The sequence below is a fragment of the Peromyscus maniculatus genome, chromosome 12 (assembly GCF_049852395.1).
Source record: "Peromyscus maniculatus bairdii isolate BWxNUB_F1_BW_parent chromosome 12, HU_Pman_BW_mat_3.1, whole genome shotgun sequence".
NCBI lineage: Eukaryota > Metazoa > Chordata > Mammalia > Rodentia > Cricetidae > Peromyscus > Peromyscus maniculatus.
Window position 1 is genome coordinate 86,005,563 of NC_134863.1, and position 15,049 is coordinate 86,020,611.

The following is a 15,049-nucleotide window of genomic DNA, read 5'->3' on the forward strand; positions in this document are numbered from 1 at the left end:
CAAACCAGTTCCAGCCCCGGGTCTCCGTTCAGTACTGGCCTATGCTACCGTGACTCATTTGAGTTTGCCTTTATCCACATTTGTTATTCACGGTAAGATCAGCAGATTCCTTGAGTGTGGGACCACTGTCACACTTCTCTGGCTGTGAAGTGAGTTCCTTGGTCAGAAGCAATGCTGTGTGGACTACCCCAACAGTAGATAAGGCATTCTGTAAGGCTACAGATGGTGGTGTTGGCAGAAACATTATTTGCTGAAATGGAAAACCTATGACCATAATAAGTATCTGCTCCAGTAAGGACCAAGTGTTGCTCGTTCCATGAAGTGGTCCAGTGTAGTCAACCTGACACCAGGTCACTGGCTGGCCACGCTGGGGAACAGTACCATATTAGGAGCTCAGTGTTGTTTTCTGCTTCTGGCAGATCTGGAACTCAGCAGCAGCAGTAGCCAAATCAGCCTTGGTGAGTGGCAGTTCATGTTGTCAAGCCTATGGGTAACCTTTATCTCCGCCACCATGGTTACTTTGTTAATGGGCCCATTGGGCAACAGGGATGGCCAAGGAAAGAGGAGGCGTCTGGCTGTCCATAGACAGGTCATTCTATCTACTTCATTATTGAAATCCTCCTCTGCTTAAGTCACCTTTTGATAGGCAATTACATGGGACACACATATCTTCACACATCTTTTGCCCATTCAAAGAGATCTATCCACATGCTTCTTTTCCAAATGTCTTTCTCACTAATTTTCCAATTACATTCCTTCTAAGTCCTTGACCATCCAGTCATTCATTGGCTACAGCCCATGAATCAGTTAACAATCACATATCTGGCCATTTTTCCTTCTAAGCAAAATGGACAAACATATGTACTTCCCAAAGTTCTGCCCACTGTGAAGATTTCTCTTCACCAGCATCTTTCAAGGTTGCCCCAGAAAGGGGTTGTAATGCTACAGCTGTCCACTTCTGGGTGGTTCCAGAGTCACTACTATTTTCTTCCTCAGTCAATTAATCATAGTGCACACCCCGTGAGGCCAAAGGTGCATGACTGGCAGCAGATGGCATTGTAATGGGGGTAAAAACCATAAGCATTTGGGCAACTTTTTTTTTTCATGTAACTTGCTTGTTCATTCAGAACCTGCTCAGGCCCAATCACGTATACACCACTTCCATTTGATAATGGATTGCTTCTGTGCATGTCCTGATTTATGGCTTGGTGGGTCAGACAATACCCAGCTCACGATGGGTAACTCAGGCCACAGGGTGACTTGTTGGCCCATTGTCCAACAGTCTCCACCAAGGCCCAATAGCGGGTCAAGAGCTGTCTTTCAAAGGGTGAAAAGTTGTCTGATGATAATGGTAGAGCCTTGCTCCAAAGTCCGCAGGTCCTTCTGTGTGACTCACCTATAGAGGCCAGCTAAAGGCTCTAAACAGCACCCCTCTCTGCCATTGACATGTCAAGTACCATTAAATCTGCTGGATCACATGGTCCAAGTGGCAGAGCCGCCTGCACAGCAGCCTGAACCTGTTGAAGAACCTCCTCCTATCCCAGGCTTTGCACAAATCTAGCAGCTTTGTATATGGGCTGGAGTAACACACCCAAGTGAGGAATGTGCTGTCTCCAGAATCCTAATAGTCCCACTAGACATTCTGCTTTTCTCTTGATGGTGGGAGGGGCCAGGTGCAGTAACTTATTCTTTACGTTAGAAGGAATGTCTCCTCATGCCCTACACCACTGAACTCATTGAGTTAGAAGGCCCTTGAATTTTGATTGGATTTGTTTCCCATCCTGAGGTACATATATGTTACCAACAAGTTCGAAGTGGTTGGTACCTCCTGCTCTCTTGGTCCAATCAGCATAATGTCGTCAGAATAGCGCACCAGTGTGATATTTTGTGGAAGAGACAGGTGATCACAATCCCTTCTAACCAAGTTATGACGCAGAGCTGGAGAGTCAATATAACCTTAGATAAAACTGTAAAGGTATACCACTGGCCTTGTCAACTGAAAGCAAATTGCTTCTGGTGGTCCCAATGGACAGGTACCAAGAAAAGGCATTTGCTAGATCAATAGCTGCATACCATGTACCAGGAGATGTATTCATCTGCTCAAGACAGGACACCCATCTGGTACAGTGTAATGGGTCTTTCTCTGTCCCACCAGCCAGCTCCCAAGTAATGACATAGAGACTTATTAATTATGAAATCTTGGCCTTAGCTTAGGTGTATCCCACTAGCTCTTATAATTTATTAACCTATTTATATTAATCTGTTTTGCCCCATGACTTTTTACCTTACTTTCATTCTTTATGTCCAACTCCCTCCATGTCTTGGTGTCTGATGTGTGCCTAGATTCATCTCTTCTTCTCTCGCACTGTCCAGAAGTCCCACCTATACCTCCTGACCAGCTGTTGGCCATTCAGCTTTTTATTACAACAGTCACAGCAATATGTTTTTACACAGTGTAAAATATCTCACAACAGTACAGTAGCTTCAGTTGGAATCACTACTAGATTAAGTTTTTGATAGTCAACTGTCATTCTCTGGATCCATCTATCTTCTGCACAGGCCAGAGAGAAGAGTTAGAGGGAGATGTGATGGGAACAACCATCTCTGTATCTTTCAAATCCTTGATGGTGGCACTAAATTTTGCAGTTCCTCCAAGGTTGTGATGCTGGTTTTGGTTCACTACTTTCCCTTGTAGAAGCACCTCCAATAGCTGGCTCTCAAGCCCACCTCCTTTGGTGGCATATTTAGATCTTATGACATGACCTCTGGGAGATGACATGGAAAATCATCAGGATCTGGTTCCAGACAAGGCCTCCAAATCTCACGTTCTAAGAAGGGTTCAGAACAATTCTTTGGTTCCCTGGATGCCAGTGTCACATAATTGGAAATGGGCCTGGGGTCCTAAGAAAACAACCATACATTCCAAAGTATTTGGACAAAGTGCAAAGTTCTACTTCTGCAGAAGGGTGCATTGCTAAGTCACATCAAGCACGCAAGCCCACACAGCCGGGCTACGAAGGGGTCCTGTGCCTCACTCTGAGAGGTCAGAGTTTGGCCTTATTCACATGGCTAATTCTAATTCAAAACAGCCAGCAGAGGCAGGAGGATCCCTGAGTTCGAGGCTAGCCTGGTCTACAGAGCGAGTTCCAGCACAGCCAGGGTTACACAGAGAGACTATATCTTGAAAAACCCCAAACCCCAATCAGCCAAGCCACCACCACCACCACCACCACCACCACCACAAGAATCACAGCTGATAAGCAAAGCACAACTTGTGAGAGCAGTGTGCAACCTTGAGTGTGCAAAGCACAACTTGTGAGAGTAGTGTGCAACCTTGAGTGTGCAAAGCACAATTTGTGAGAGTAGTGTGCAACCTTGAGTGTGCAAAGCACAACTTGTGAGAGCAGTGTGCATCCTTGAGCATATCTTCTGCTCTTGAGAAGTGCTGACCCTGAAGGAATTTTGATTTATGTAAACCTACTTCTTTACATTTTTTAAAATGGAGTTTTGTCTTATTTAATCCTGTGTCAGAAAAGACAGTTCATTTCTTTTTCATTTCTCACACCAGACTGTCTAACAGCCTCGAGGTGGTTTTTTTTTTCCTTCTTTTTTCCAATATGTGCTATGTCAACAAATAACCATATCCATTTGGTTGATTTGTTTTGACTTTCCAGACCAAGCCACATTCTTGTTGTCCATCCATGTAATTGAATATGGGAAGGTCAGTTCCCTTTACCTCTCATTTAAAGAACTCTTTACTCATCTTGGGTCACGAAGACTTCTTGTGTGTCTCATGTAAGAGTTGTATAACTTTGTCTTCTACAGTTGTTCTCTGATCCACCTTGAGTTGGATTCTGTGAGGTAAGGGTCATGGAAATGAATGGGCAAATTATGATTGTAGTCACATCTAACAACAGAGACTCAGAATGTGTGGTGTCCAGGCTACAACATCACATTCAGCAGATGTTCACTTTTTGTTAAGCTGTGAAGTCACAGGCAATGCAAGGTTCAAAGCAGCTGAAATTATTGAAGAGATTAACACTGTTAAAGAGAAGAACTTGCTTCTTCTTGTCTTGGAGTGTCTTGTAAAAATGCAAATTCACTTGAGAGTAAAATCCAAACTGACATTGCTACTGGAAGGGTTCGCAATGAAATAAACAAACAAGCCACCTAGGAAAATGTTTCCCTAGGATCAGCACACAGTAGCAGAATGGTGGTCCGAGGAGATAAGGCTCCATAGCAAGCTGGCAGCAGAACTTGGCAGCACCACGCACATGATGCTGGTTTTGCAAGCATGTAGGATGCAAGATGGAGGGGGCCATAGAGCCTTGCCTCATAGTTTCAAGAGCCACCAAGGACAGGCAATATGTGTCAAGGTCAGAATTTCCTGCATGGAGGCTCTGAGAGATGATGTTGCAAAGCTGTGAGGATGAAGTCTAAGTTGCCGGGACACCAGGTTGTTGGAGATGCCAGGATTGTTGGATGTCTACTGAGGCAGAGAGAGGCTACATGTGTGTGTCAGGTAGCAGACCTGGAGGGATGGGGCTATGCAAGCACTCTGGGACCCAGACAATTCTGTCACAAGCCCAAGATGCTGGACATGGACGGTAAGCTTCATCCTTGCTTTGGTTCCGTCGTTCCTTGCTGTGATCCACTTCTCCCTTTTGCAATAGGAATGTGTACTTTGTACCACTATATGTAGAACTATGTAGCTTGGTTTGATTTTATAGGGGCTCACAGTTAAGAGACTGCTTTAAGTCTCAGAGGAGACCTAAAGATTTCTGAACAGTGTTGGGACTATTAAAGACCACAGAGAGTTTTGAAGTTGGATTGGATCCATTTTGCATTGTCAGAAGGGACAAAGGATGCAAGGTCATACATAGCTCAAAAGCGGTATGGTTGGGTGTCAAATGACAAGGAGTTGATGTGATGGTTTATATTAATTGTCAACTTTGACAGCATCTAGAATCACTTTGGAGATAAATCTCTGGAAATGTTGTGAAGGATTATGTTTATTGAGGTGGGAAGACTCCCCCCCCCCCCCCCCGCCCCGAAAAGTAAGAGACACTGTTCCACGGCTGTGGTCCTGGACTGCATAAAAAGGAGAAATCAGCTGACTTCAGATGCAATGTGACCAGACATCTGCTTCTGTCATCTTGTCTTGCATACTGTGACAGATTGTATCCCATGAATTAAGCCAAAATACACCCTCATCCCTTAAATTTCTTTTTTGTCAGGTATTTGGTCATAGCAAGAATAAAAGTGACTAATACACAGCATATCTATCTATCTATCTATCTATCTATCTATCTATCTATCTATCTATCTATCTATCTAACTATCTATCATCTATCTATCTATCCATTCATCTTATAGAACAGGTAGAAAAGGGTCAAAATGCCATAGATGAGTTCAAGGAATTTCACAGAAGGCTGACAGAGGTGAAAAGATAATTTCTGCAGGGGTTAGATAACCAACTCTCATAGTTATAGGCTGTGTACTGTGGATAATGCTGGACAGATTGTATTGTTTGTGTGCCTAACAGCATACAGAGTTAGCCTGCCTCTGTGTTTATACTCTATAAAATGAAGTCTTATAGCACAAGACACAGCCTGAAAAAAATAATCAGTGTTTTGCACAATCTGGAATAGCTTAAAGCAGGGCACAACCTGCTCTCGACAAGAACTATTTAGATAATGTCAAGATTCAACATAAATGTGATGTCAAGAAAGAAAGGTTGTGTATATAATGCATGTCTGCATATTTAGACAAGTTATTTTGATTTGCATATGGAGAAAAACAGGGGAACATGTGTCCTTCTAACAGGACTCTTTGCATGGCAGCTAAATTTCCTTCTTGTGTCCTCTATGGAGGGTAGCTTCCACAGCAGCACCCTGAACAATTAGATTAGGGCTTCACCTGAGGCAGGCACTCAGAGAGCTAAGTAGCTGATTTAAAAGCAATCATAACCCTTTTGGCTTATAATATACAGGCTGTGGGACATTGCTAATGCTGGAGCTTCTGCTCTCCCTTCTGTACATCTTCTGTTGTAGTTACTTCTCTACTGCTGTGAAGAGACACCATTACAAAGATAACTTATGAAAGATTGGAGCTTATAGTTTCAGAGAGTGAGTCCATTATCATTGCGGTGGGGAGCATGGCCTCAGGCAGGTGCTGGAGCAGTAGCTGAGAGCTTAATCTGATCCACAAGTTGGAGACAGAGGGGGGGGGGATATGGGCCTTTGAAACTTCAAAGCCCACCCTCAGTGGTACACCTCCTCCAACAGGCCACACTTCCCAGTCCTTCTCAAGCAGTCCCATCAACTGGGAGCCAAGCATTCAAACATATGAGCCGATGAGGACAGATCTCATTCATACCACCACACCTTCCTTTAGGTTTTCAAGTTAAAGACAGTGGCAAAGATCTCCTCACACTGTCATGTAGGTCTACATAAGCTTTTCTATGTGGCTTGTGGACTGGTGGCATCTGATATGTTCGTGGAGTATGCTGCAGTCAGTGTGTGAGCTTCTGATGTGTGTGGCACAAGCATGGGGAAAACCACACCCTTTTGATCTTATCCCAAATATCCCTCTACATCCTGATGATGGTGGAGGCAGCTGCCTGCTTTAAAAACGCACTGTCACTACTTTACGTGTGTGTTTTGCCTTTATATATACCTGTGTACCATACGCATGCCTGGTACCCACACTTTATATATACCTGTGTACCATACGCATGCCTGGTACCCACACTTTATATATACCTGTGTACCATATGCATGCCTTGTACCCACACTTTATATATACCTGTGTACCATACGCATGCCTGGTACCCACAGGGGCCAGAAGAGGATGTCGGATCCCCTGGAACGGGAGTCACAGATGGCTGTGAGCTGCTCTGTGGGTGTTGGGAATTGAACCCAGGTCCTTTGGAAGAACAGCCTGTGCTCTAAACTGCTTAGCAGCTGCCACTCCAGCCCTGACTTCTTACTTTTGAGATTCTTATTTTAGAAATTTTGAATCTGATCTCATCATTGCCCACAAACTTTTCTAATTATTTTATTGGCATCTTTCCAACTTATCTCTTGTTTTTATGCTATTTTCCCCTGCTTCCTGAATTTTGCTTTCCTGAATTTTTAAAAAAAAAAAAAACAAAAAAAAAACAAAAAGATCCTAAAATTCTAAGATCTGACTATAGGCTCTTGAAAGAGACAATAACTTACAAGGAATAGAAATGAGCAAACCAAATGTTCAAAAAGCATGCACGTCATACAGATAGATAAAGCATCAAGAGAAGACAGAAATCTACACAGGAAGACTGCTGGGACTGAGCTTAAGAAACCGTATGTGAGTGTTTGGTGTGCACACGTGTGTTTGTGCGTGCTGTTTACATGGGTTAAGGCTGAGGCAGGGGTGTAGCAGGGACCAGTGGAGAAGGTGGCTGAAGGATCAAGGTCTTCCTAGAGGAATGTGCTCTTAACTAGGAGCAGAGGATGGAGGAAACCAGTATTCCTCAGTCTACTGTCTGCCCAAGAGGGCAGAACAACACCAAAGGGAGGCAGACTCAGGGGAGAGAGGAAGGACCTCTATGGAGCATTTAATGAGGCGTGGACAAACTGAACTCTAAGTGAGTTATACCCCAGGGGTTTTGAGCGTTCATGGAGACTCTAGAGACTCATCATGACTTCGCCTCTTAGGAAAGGGAGAGGCAGAGGTAGTCTAGATTGATAAATTTCCAGTCAGGCCCAGGAAGCTTCTGGAAAGAGTGTGAAACAGATGGTTCCCACATTCGCCAGAGGAAACACTAAACATGTTGTGTAGCTTTGGTTGCTTACGAGCCAAGTCCTGACGCATCAGCGTTACTTTCCTGCTTGTCTTAACTGACAACTCGAGGAAAAATTTAAGTCTTTAATTTGTTAGTGTTCTGGTGGAGGCTCAGCCCCTGGCACTGGCACCCACACACCCAAAGAGTCTGGGGTGTTCTGGTGGAGGCTCAGCCCCTGGCCCTGGCACCCACACACCCAAAGAGTCTGGGGTGTTCTGGTGGAGGCTCCACCTCTCTGCCCAGACCCTGCCCCTCAAAGTCCCACCAAACACAGCTCCTCCCCCAGAGACGCTCAAGACCGCTCCCACAGGGTATTTAAACTGCACCCCAGAAAACAGACAGATGGTTTTTCGGTCTCTCTTCCCTAACTCCTTTCTGGGGGGATGGAAAATCACCCAGGGATGTTTTAACCTATTAAACCGGGGCTTTTTCAAATTCGGTCTGATTTGGGTTGCTGCGTCAGCAGAGAGGCTTCTCAGGGTGCAAAAACTTTTCAGTTAAGGGACGTGGGCAGCTCATGGAACTACTCTCCAGGTGGCCAGAAGACATTTGGTAATATGTTGACAGTAGTGGCATTGCTAGCAGACCCGGAGATGACAGTTCCAAAGCTGACCTTACATGGAAGGGTGGCATCCATACTTGTAAAAATATGTCATCTGATCTGTAACCTGAGCTAATATATAATATATATCTTGAGGAATAGGGATTTATATGGGATTAGGGTCCAGAGGCAAGTCCTTAACCAACAAATGACTCTCCTTGAATAGTGTCGATGAGAGGCGTGGGATCCTAGGATGTTTTTGTTGTTGTGTGACTTTAACTGGGGCGAAGAGAACAAATGTCTATTCACTCCAGATAGGGTACCAATGACAGACCAAAGGAATTATGCCACTTAGTCTAGTTTAGGGAACCAGTGAGGTTTTTTTTTTTGATATAATAGACTGGGAAGGGGGGTGAGGGGGGATGTTTATGGAGGATTGGTGACTTAAAGACATCGATATCCTGAAAAGCCCACACCAGTATGGGTGATCACTCACAAAATTGCTGGATGTGGGGAGCAGAGAAAGCCTGAGTGTCCTGAGTGAATGTGCATTGTTGACATGGGGTTGGTCATGTCAAGGACCAATGCCTAAGACCCACAGGAATGGCAAAACCTCCCCTAGGTCAGACTCAGACTTGACAAAGCCTTCATCTTGGAGTGAAGCTCAGAGGGACGGCCAAGTCTCTCTCTGGTTTGTGTGTGAATGTTGAAGGTGTGTGGAAGCACAGTGTTTATGAACAATTGACCAGGGTATGCAAAAATTTGCGGCCTCATCCTCCTTCTCCAGGATGTTTACAGCTCACCTACAGAGACCTCCCCCTGAGAGGAGGCCCCCTCCCTCTGTGCTGTACTTAAAAGCGCTGAGGTTCCTGGTTGCTGAGGGCAGCAGGGGCGCTCTATCAGAGCAAGTGCAGTCCACCTGATGCCGGCTTTTCTGATCATGTGGCCATGCACCTCTCCTTTCTACATTCCTTTGACGCCCCTAGTCAGGTCAAAGTGCCAAGCCTCACTGGGCATGGTTCCCGGATGCCCTGTATGACTGGCAGGCAGCAGTTGCTTCTTCTTACGGAACCTCAAGACAGGGGCTTGTAAACCTTCTAACTCTTACTTCTTGGACTTAGTTTGCCTCATTTGCTTCTCGAGCCTCATGAGCTTCCTTCCTTGCTCTGGAAGGAATGATTTAATTAGGAGAAAACACCTATCCAGTATTGTTACGAAGATGAAGAGATGGGAGATTTGCTTATGAGAATAAAGAGTCGCAGAAGTAGACACATGTGTTGTAGAGACCCGTGAGACCTTAGCTAACGAACATTTACCAAAACCTGATATGGGATGTATACAGTAAACACACATTTTGATTTGAGATGTATACAGTAAATACACATTTTGGCAACTAAGTTCTTGTCATTTCTCCCCATGTCTGTGTGCGCTCTATTTTTGGCTCCCTAAAAATAAATGAATGGTGGGTGGAAATAGGACTCAATAGAGATGCCAGGCCATTTTGATGGGAAGGTGTCTTTACTCGTTCCCATCACTGTCAGGAGTGGACAGACCACATCTAGAGAACTGCACCCATTCACATGTGTGATGTGACTTCATGATTGCTTAGATGTGCCCAAGTCCAGAGATGAAGTCATCGTTTCCCAGAACTCACTAAGGGTGTAAGTGGAAGAGAGAAATTTGGGGTGAGCCTGTTAATGGTATGCTAGGTTAATGTTGACCAATTGGTCCAACTTTGCTGGAAAAATTCTAAAATATAGATTTCCAGGACTAACCTAAGATCTTGGCCAGCTTCAGGAATCTATTTCATGGGGCTGGAGACATGGCTCAGAAATTGAGGGTGCTTGCTGTTCTTCCAGAGGACCCGGGCTCGATTCTCCGAACCCACATGGCAACTCACAACTATCTGTAACTCCAGTCCCAGGGGATCTGACATCATCTTCTGGCTTCTGTACGTCTGTGGTGCAGATATATGTGCACATGATGATACAAGGGCTGGTTCACCAAGAAGAGTGACGGCCTGTGCATCTGATCTTCCCATGGAGTGAACGTGATGGAGTTGGGAGTGACGTGATGAATCCATGATTAATTACACTCTGGCATGCCAGAGTTCTTTTCTTAAAAATTGACAGAAAAAATAAGCCATCAAGGGCACAGTGGATTTGACAGGCATCACTGACAGGGCAAGATATCCTACACTCCAGCTGGTGTGTGTGTCCATTGGCTTCAAAGGCTTGCACAAGATAGACCAAGACAAACCGAATGCTGGGCCGTTGGACAATCCCCAACACTTTGAAAACGACCAAAGTGATGAAACCTGTCTTCTTAGACCAACACGGAACCAAATGTTCATGGCACAAGTTCTCGAAAAAGCTACTTGCTTGTGCCCTTGTGGGCCCTAGCTCAGGCCCAAGCTACACGTTGCCAGTTGTGGTGGCGCACTGGTTGGATTTACTGAAGGAGGCAGAGGCAGGAGGATCCTGGATTTGAGGAAGGCCTAGGAGGCTTGTTGAGGAGAAACTGCAGCTAGAGCCAGGCCGAGCCACAAACAGTGGTGGGACTATGAAGGCAGTGGCTGCTCCAAGTTACTGGCTGCTTCTCATCGTGTTGGTGACTGCAGTGATGCTGTTACCTGGGACAAAGGGTTTACTGCTGCTGGTTCAGAGAAGAATTGCCAGGACCATCCTGTTACAGGAAAGCATTGGCAAAGGTCAGTTTGGAAAAGTTTGGCAAGACAAATGGTGGGGAGAAATTCCTGTGAAGATATTCTCTTCTAGGGAAGAACATTCATGGTTCTGAGAGACAGACATTTATTAGACTGTGATTGCTCCAAACCACAGAGGAGGCACCAAAAATAAATAAATAAATAAATAAATAAATAAATAAATAAATAAATAAATAAATAAATAAATAAAAATCTGCAGGGAGCCATGACCATGTCTAACAGCAACCTTGAAATCTTCAAAAGGATGACAGGACCCCACAAAGATGATCCTACGTGGACTATGGTAAAGCCATTAAGCTGATTAACACCAAGGAAAGATCAGCTTTGGACTACAAACTACTCAGAACAATTTCGTGATGGCTAGCTGAGATGCTCCAGATTCACAGACTACTCCAGCAAGGACTTAAGATAAGCCCTGAACTTTCCCATTATGTAGAGACTGGACAAATGATACAGCTAACTCTCCCAGAACTTGACAATTAACCCCAAAATTTTCTTTTCAGGATTCCCTAAAGATGCCTTCACCCCCAGAAAGCAGGAAGTAATTTTAAGAAAATGACACCCACATTCCGAAGAGGTGGGGTGGGTGTTTTTTCAGTTATGGATATTGTTACTGTTTATGATGGTTGGTTACAAGTTGTTAATTGTTAATGGTCAGGAAAAAAGCTGAACAAGGAGATTAGATTCAGAGTTTTTGTTTAAAAAAGAAAAGAGAATATAGATATGAGGTAGATCATTGAATCTACTCTGAGAAAAAAGATAAAGAAATAATAGGATAAATGGGTAGATCATTGAATCTACTCTAAAAAGAAAAAGGGGAAGATATAAAAATGACAAAAGGTAGATTATTGAATCTATTATGAAAAGAAAAATGATAGAATATGGTTATGATAAGTTAAAAAGGGAGATTATTGAATCTACTTTAAAAAAAGAACTACTTGTTTTAAACAGGATAAGTAATGACTTTTTTGTCTGAGTTTATCAAATGTTACTGGACTGGACATTGTTAATATATATATAATGAAGTTTTTTGAATCTGTCAAATGTAAATGGACTAGACATAGTTAATGTAATTCTTGACTGTATATATTGTATATACTTATTGGATATAGTTTTTCTTGTATTAGTTATAAGCTTTTTAAAATTTTAGACAAAAAAGGAGAAATGTGATGATATTGTGTTCCCCAAAATATTGTACACCCTAATAAATTTATCTGGGGTCAGAGAATAGAACAGTCACTAAACAGACATAGAGGCCAGAAAATGGTGGCACTCACACCTTTAATCCTATCACTTGGGAGGTAGAGATCCATCCGGATCTCTGTGAGTTTAAAGCCACACTGGAAACAGCCAGGCATAATGACTCACACCTTTAATCCCAGGAAATGATGGCAGAAAGCAGAAAGGTATATAAGGCATGAAAACCAGGAACTAGAGCCTGGTTAAGCTTTTAGGCTTTTGAGCAGCAGTTCAGCTGAGATCCATTCTGGATGAGGACACAGAAGCTTCCAGTCTGAGGAAACAGGGTCAGCTGAGGAATTGGCAAGGTGAGGAAGCTGTGGCCTGTTTTGAGTCTCTGATCTTCCAGCATTCACCCCAATAACTGGCTTCAGGTTCGTTCTTAATAATAAGGCCTTCTAAGATTCCTGCTACAGAAACCAGTGACGGAAAGGTATCTTTAAACATTCAGAAATGATAAATAACTCATGTGTCAAGAGAGAGCGACTGGAGAAATCAGAATACATTTTGTCTGAACTGAGTATAGAAAGAAAAAGTTGCAAGAATCAGTACCTTTTTATAGAAATGGCAGTTATTAAAATTCAATTTCGTTGAATACATTTTCATAATCTTAACTTGTGTGAGAACAATGTTCGTGTAAGACCAGCAAAGCAGGTGCGGAAACCCAACAAGCCCAGGCGGTGAGGTGTTCTCTGGGGAAGTAAGTTGTGTGTTGCATAAACTAGAACCTGAGGCTAGTGTTCTTTTCACACTGTTATTAAGTCAAAGCAATGCCTAATTTTTAATGTTTCAACCCAAATAAAAATATTTCTTAAAAATCCCTCTCTCCCCTTTCTCTAAAATGTCAACATCTGTGAGTTAGTGGCCTACCTTCTTATCCAAAAACCTCAAGCATAATTAATTGACCAAGGAAATCCAACTAGTTCTAGCTGAAATTCCCCCCCCCCCTTTAGTGCTGCAGGTTTAGTATGAATGTTTTACTTACAGTACATGGATAGATGAGCTATTAATTTTTTCCTCTTTGGAAATCCTCCTATTTTGCTTAAAATTGATCTAAGTGCTTAAAAGTCTCTCTCCAGCAACTAGAACAAGGGACGTTGAAAATGGGATTTATTAGTTTTTTATTTAAAAAAAATGGGCATTTTGCTTGAGTGTTTGTGAACCACCTGTGTGCAGAAACCTGATGAGGTCAGAAGAGGGCATCAGACCCCCTGGAACTGGAGTTACCACCAGGTGGATGTTGGGAACTGAGCCTGTGTCCTCTGGAAGAGCAGCCAGTGCTGTTAACCACTGAGCCATCTCTCCAGCCCCAGAATTGATTGATTTCCTTCTACTTGCTAACTACCCATCTGAATGAAGGTTTGCAGGCAATAACAAGTGAGGATAGGAAGAGCTTCCTTAGGAGGTGGGCTAGCAACATTACATCCTCCAAGCTCGGCTTTCCCTGACACTGGACAGCAGAAGGCTTTTCCCTCAGGGACAAAAGGCAAACCAGGGAAAAGCAACACCAACCAAGACTGGAATCTCTGTTGACTGAGTGCTCTCAAGAGTGGTTACAAAGTCTCAATGAAGATTGCCACCAGAGTTACAAAGTAACGAATGAGCTGTGAGAACCCAGCTCAGCAGCCTCTGTGAGGCACCAGGACGCAGGAGGTTGGGCCTTCCTGCAGGGATCCTGGGGGGTGTGAGTTTCTGCTCAGATTCATAGCCATCAACCCAGCCTAGCAATCCTAGGAGGGCTCTCCAGGCAATGGGAGAACACACAAAGACCACCGGCACTAAGTAATGGGAAGCTCACTTTATCATGCTGACAAGGACAGGGAGGGAGTCTTGACTCAGGGGACACATGGATTTCTGACTTCCAGAACCATAAGGTAATAAGTTCTCATGGTTATCAATGATAGAGTGGGATCCAGAAGGGCTCCAGGATCTCTGCAGGAACCAGCATCCACACATGCTCAAGTCTCTGTCAGGAGATGAAGAGATATTTGCATAAAACCCACACACATCCTTCCACACGCTCAGCCATCTATGGATGAGTTTACACAGCTAATACAATTTAAATAGATGCTGCACTGTATGGCTTACAGATTGACAAGAAAAAATTCTGTCTATTCAGAACAGTACGATTTAGGTTGGTTGAATCTGAGTGTGTGGAAGCCATAGATATGAAACAGTGATAGAGTCCCCTCATCCATTTCCTTACTGCATGCTTTTCTTGAGCCTGTAAAGGTTTCCTGTACTCCACTCACGTGGTGCTGCCTGGCTAGTTGTGGTTCTGCTCTGCCCTTCTCAATAAACAACTGTCTCTCCCTCCTAATGGCTGGGCAGGGTCAGCCTCATCCTTCCCTGAACTCTTTGGTCTCTGTCTACATGATGCTACTCCTTGATGAACTCTGACCTTTAGTAGAAGGTGGCCCTCCCCTGGTGATCACACTACTACTTGTTTTTTTTTTTTTTTCCCTCTTAAAATTCTCTTCATGTGGCCACAGAAAGACAACAGATGTGGTGTAGGGCTAGTTTTATGTCAACTTGACACATGCTAGCTATTAGAGCGGGAGCCTCAGTTGACAAAAATTCTCCCAGGCAGGCAAGCAAATAGGGCATTTTCTTAATTAGTGACTGACAGGGGAGGTTCAGCCTGTTGTGGGTGGTGCCATCGCTGGGCTGGTGGTCCTGGGTTCTATAAGAAAGCAGGCTGAGCAAGCCATGATGAGCA